The following is a 6616-nucleotide window of genomic DNA, read 5'->3' as shown; positions in this document are numbered from 1 at the left end:
AGTTACAGAGTTACATAGTTACAGAGCTACATAGTTACAGAGTTGCAGAGTTACATAGTTACAGAGTTGCAGAGTTACATAGTTACATAGTTAAAGAATTACATAGTTACATAGTTACAGAGTTACAAAGTTACAGAGTTATAGAGTTACAGATTTACATAGTTATATAGTTATATTGTTTCATACTTACATAGTTACAGATTTACATAGTTACAGAATTGCAGTGTTACATAGTTACAGAGTTACAGACTTACAGAGTTACATAGTTAGAGAGTTACATAGTTGAGGTTACAGAGTTACAGTGTTGCATAGATACATAGTTACAGAGTTACATAGTTACGGAGTTACATAGTTACATAGTTATAGAGTTACATAGTTACAGAGTTACATAGTTACATAGTTACAGCGTTACATAGTTACGGAGTTACATAGTTACATAGTTACATAGTTATAGAGTTGCATAGTTACAGCGTTACATAGTTACAGCGTTACATAGTTACATAGTTATATAGTTACAGAGTTACATAGTTACGGAGCTACATAGTAACAGATACAAGTTACAGTGTTACATAGTTACAAAGTTACATAGTTACATATTTACAGAGTTACAGCGTGCACACATCAATAATTTTGGATGATGCTACATATTTACAGAGATACGCAGTTACCTAGTTAAATACTTACACAGTTAAATAGTTACAGAGTTACATAGTTACAGAGTTACATAGTTACATGTTTACAGAGTTACATAGTTACAGAGTTACAGCATTACAGAGTTACATAGGTACAAAGTTAGAGTTACATAGTTGAATATTTACATAGTTACATAGTTACATAGTTATATAGTTACATAGTTACAGAGTTAAATAGTTACAAAGTTACAGAGTTGCAGAGTTACATGGTTACAGAGTTACAGTGTTGCAGAGTTACATAGTTACATTGTTAAATATTTACAGAGTTACAGAGTTACATAGCTACATATTTACAGAGTTACATAGTTATGTAGTTACAGATTTACATAGTTACATAGTTATATAGTTACATAGTTACAGAATTACAGCGTTACAGAGTTACATAATTACAGAGTTACATTCTTAAATAGTTAGAGATTACAGATTACAGAGTTACATAGTTACAGAGTTACATAGTTACAGAGTTACAGAGTTACATAGTTACAGAGTTACATAGTTGCATATATTACATTTTTACATAATTACAAAGTTACATAGTTACAGATTTACAGCATTACAGAGTCACAGCATTACAGAGTTACAGAGTTAGAGTTGCATAGTTACATAGTTACAGAATTACATAGTTACAGAGTTACATAGTTACAGAGCTACATAGTTACAGAGTTGCAGAATTACATAGTTACAGAGTTGCAGAGTTACATAGTTACATAGTTACAGAATTACATAGTTACATAGTTACCGAGTTACAAAGTTACAGAGTTATAGAGTTACAGATTTACATAGTTATATAGTTATATTGTTTCATACTTATATAGTTACAGATTTACATAGTTACAGAATTACAGTGTTACATAGTTACAGAGTTACTGACTTACAGAGTTACAGAGTTACAGAGTTACATAGTTGAGGTTACAGAGTTACAGTGTTGCATAGATACATAGTTACAGAGTTACATAGTTACGGAGTTACATAGTTACATATTTACATAGTTACATAGTTATAGAGTTACATAGTTACAGAGTTACATAGTTAGTTACATAGTTATAGAGTTGCATAGTTATAGCGTTACATAGTTACATAGTTACAGCGTTACATAGTTACATAGTTACATAGTTATATAGTTACAGAGTTATATAGTTACGGAGCTACATAGTAACAGATACAAGTTACAGTGTTACATAGTTACAAAGTTACATAGTTACATATTTACAGAGTTACAGCGTGCACACATCAATAATTTTGGATGATGCTACATATTTACAGAGTTACGCAGTTACCTAGTTAAATACTTACAGAGTTAAATAGTTACAGAGTTAAATAGTTACATTTTTACATAGTTACAGAGTTACATAGGTACATAGTTAGAGTTACATAGTTACAGCATTACAGAGTTACATAGGTACAAAGTTAGAGTTACATAGTTGAATATTTACATAGTTACATAGTTATATAGTTATATAGTTACATAGTTACAGAGTTACAGAGTTAAATAGTTACAAAGTTACATTGTTAAATATTTACAGTGTTACAGAGTTACATAGCTACATAGCTACATATTTACAGAGTTACATAGTTATGTAGTTAAATAGTTACATAGAGAGTTACAGAGTTACATAGTTTCAGTTACAGAGTTACATAGTTACAGAGTTACATAGTTACAGATTTACATAGTTACATAGTTATATAGTTACAGAGATGCATAGTTTCAGAGTTATATAGTTACATAGTTATATAGTTACATAATTACAGAGTTACATAATTACACAGTTACATTCTTAAATAGTTACAGAGTTGCATAGTTACAGAGTTAAATAGTTACATAGTTACAGAGTTACAGCATTACAGAGTTACAGAGTTACAGAGTTACATAGTTGCAGTTACATAGTTACACAGTTCCAGAGTTACGTAGTTACATAGTTATATAGTTATATAGTTACAGAGTTACATAGTTATAGAGTTACATAGTTACAGAGTTACATAGTTATAGAGTTACATAGTTACAGAGTTATATAGTTTGTTACATAGTTATAGAGTTGCATAGTTACAGCGTTACATAGTTACATAGTTACAGCGTTACATAGTTACATAGTTATATAGTTACATAGTTACGGAGCTACATAGTAACAGATACAAGTTACAGTGTTACATAGTTACAAAGTTACATAGTTACATATTTACAGAGTTACAGCGTGCACACATCAATAATTTTGGATGATGCTACATATTTACAAAGTTACGCAGTTACCTAGTTAAATACTTACACAGTTAAATAGTTACAGAGTTACATAGTTACAGAGTTACAGAGTTACATAGTTACAGAGTTACAGCATTACAGAGTTACATAGGTACAAAGTTAGAGTTACATCGTTGAATATTTACATAGTTACATAGTTATATAGTTATATAGTTACATAGTTACAGAGTTACAGAGTTATATATTTACACAGTTACATAGTTATATAGTTACATAATTACAGAGTTACATTCTTAAATAATTACAGAGTTGCATAGTTACAGAGTTAAATACTTACATAGTTACAGAGTTACAGCGTTACAGAGTTACAGAGTTACATAGTTGCAGTTACATAGTTACACAGTTCCAGAGTTACGTAGTTACATAGTTATATAGTTATATAGTTACAGAGTTACATAGTTATAGAGTTACATAGTTACAGAGTTACATAGTTATAGAGTTACATAGTTACAGAGTTATATAGTTTGTTACATAGTTATAGAGTTGCATAGTTACAGCGTTACAAAGTTACATAGTTACAGCGTTACATAGTTACATAGTTATATAGTTACAGAGTTACATAGTTACGGAGCTACATAGTAACAGATACAAGTTACAGTGTTACATAGTTACAAAGTTACATAGTTACATATTTACAGAGTTACAGCGTGCACACATCAATAATTTTGGATGATGCTACATATTTACAAAGTTACGCAGTTACCTAGTTAAATACTTACACAGTTAAATAGTTACAGAGTTACATAGTTACAGAGTTACAGAGTTACATAGTTACAGAGTTACAGCATTACAGAGTTACATAGGTACAAAGTTAGAGTTACATCGTTGAATATTTACATAGTTACATAGTTACATAGTTATATAGTTATATAGTTACATAGTTACAGAGTTACAGAGTTACATATTTACACAGTTGCATAGTTATATAGTTACATAATTACAGAGTTACATTCTTAAATAATTACAGAGTTGCATAGTTACAGAGTTAAATACTTACATAGTTACAGAGTTACAGCGTTACAGAGTTACAGAGTTACATAGTTGCAGTTACATAGTTACACAGTTCCAGAGTTACGTAGTTACATAGTTATATAGTTACAGAGTTACGTAGTTATATAGTTACATAGTTACAGAGTTATATAGTTTCATAATTACATAGTTACATATTTACATAGTTATATAGTTACAGAGTTACATAGTTACATAGTTACATAGTTACAGAGTTACAGAGTTATATAGTTACATAGTTACAGAGTTATAGAGTTACAGAATTACAGAGTTACATAGTTACAGAGTTACAGAGTTATATAGTTAAATAGTTACATTGTTACAGAGTTATAGAGTTAGAGCGTTACAGAGTTACATAGTTACAGAGTTACAGAGTTACATATTTACAGAGTTACATTGTTACAGAGTTACATTGTTATAGAGTTACAGAGTTACATAGTTACATAGTTACACAGTTGGGAAAGGGAGGATCCTGTGAGGCGCTGCTGCGTGGCTGTTTGTAAGATATTGGCAGTGGTAGACCGAGTGATATGAAAAAATACATGTTTCTTATAAAATAATGGCTATGCGTTTCAACTCTGTACCAGCGTCTTCCTCAGGCCGTTAAGGTTACATACAAAGAAAAGGGGGTTCTTATATATCAGCGGAAATTAGAGTGCACAGGAAGGAGCCAAAAGGGGAAAGGTCAAAGGATGACCGTTATGTCATGAATAACATCTATGCCGGAAAATTTAAAACAAGTTAATTCTCATAAAAAACTAAAAGAAAAAATGACCATCAATATTACCTTATAAAAAGTTTCATACATAGAGTTGTAAAGGAATGCATCTATTAAACATGGTTTAAAAAAATCGACGAAGGGGATCAATAAAACCCTCACTTTGCCTATGTAAACATATTGTTATTAATAAAAACACATTTGAGGTGTAAGAAAATGGAGTGTAATCATAAATGGCTAATTATGTAATGTAAACATATAAATGGATGTTTAAGGAGGAGAACGTAATTTCGCCGATTGCTGAATCAAAGCAGTACAAATGAGCGTCTCTTTTACTAATGTCAGTGGTCTACAGAACGTATTCGATTAATGAAAAGATTTTTTGTATTGATGAAGAATGATGAAATTACTATAAATGATATTAAGTAATTTGTTACGTAATTGTAACATACAAATGGATGTTGTGGAGGAAAAGCGTGATAACGCTGGTTGCTAGGTGATTCAAACGATGCTGATAAGCGTCTCTGTAGTCTAGACAACCACAACAGCTAGTGATTGTCTAGCCCTTGCCAATGAATGACATTTTTCCTAATAACTCGTTCAACAGTCAAATTTTTTCCCAAAATGAGGAATAAAAGGTGTACAACTGTTTATCCCAAATCAGATTACCCCACATTCTCCTCCGATATCACTCACTCTACTGTTTCTTTTTTAGGGCTTCCCCCCCAGCTGACTATGTCACCATTAACCCCCATAGTGACCAGCAAAGACCTATTGATTCCTTACATCATGAGCCCAAAAGCACAATCCATCACTCACTTCTTTCCGAAAATTCAGAGAATTTCAACCAAAAGAAAACTAGATACAGATATAAAGGACGAAGAGGTGGAAAGAAATGTAACAAACCCATCTGCACCACTCAACACGAAGAGAAATTGCATCAAACCATAAAATTATTTCATTTATCCTCCTACACCTTAAATATACATGAAAGAAGCTTACTAAATAAAGGTCTATCGTTTTGCCCTACAGCACCAGCGGACACCTTTGAATTATTTATGGACCTTAATAGGTTCATTAGGAAATTAACACTAATGAGGCTTTTGCCATTCTAAAATCCCATTCAGTGCCCTCTGTGGCAACTGATCCCTGTACGATCGATACCACTCCCGTTTTTGCTACAGTAGATGTTCGTCCAAAATCAGAATTCTATCCATTACACCACCAGAGTTCTTTTTTAGATACTTTTTCAATTCTGGTGGGCAACGAATTTAGAACACTCGATTATCCCTGTACCCTTCCAGATAACCTTACACAACATGAGAGAAGGGCGATCAAAACACTGCATAATTCAAAATATACCTGAATTTACTAATCCTCCATTATTCTCATATTGTAGGCCTACAAATCTGAGGGATAAACTTGTAAAGGCTGATTTGGGCCCACAGAGAGTGAATAGACAAACATTCCTCAAACAGCCCAAACTAGGATGTTTCCCCTGCCTGAAATGCGTTAATTGCAGACTCATCAATAAGAGCCCGACTCTTGTACATCCCACCACCAATAAGAGTTATGACATTCGACATTTTCTCACCTGTGAAAGTGACTTTGTCATCTATGTTTTCCAGTGTCCCTGTAACCTTCTCTATGTCAGTGAAACTACGCTTGATCTTAAGACCAGACTCAACCAACACAGGTACACTATCAGGAAAAGGAAGCTAGATTTACCCGTGTCCAAACATTTCTGTGACATGGGACATAATGAGAATCAACTTAGGTTTTGGATACTTGACCGCATCCCTCCTCTTAGAAGAGGGGGTAACAGGTCCAAATTGCTTAAAATACGTGAGCTCCAATGGATTAACAGACTCAACTCCCTTAAACCATATGGCTTAAATGTAGATTTGCCTTAGGTGGGCTGGTCTAGTCTCCTCGCTCCCCCTG

This window comes from Rhinoderma darwinii, chromosome 2, assembly GCF_050947455.1.
Source record: "Rhinoderma darwinii isolate aRhiDar2 chromosome 2, aRhiDar2.hap1, whole genome shotgun sequence".
NCBI lineage: Eukaryota > Metazoa > Chordata > Amphibia > Anura > Rhinodermatidae > Rhinoderma > Rhinoderma darwinii.
This window is presented reverse-complemented; position numbering follows the sequence as displayed.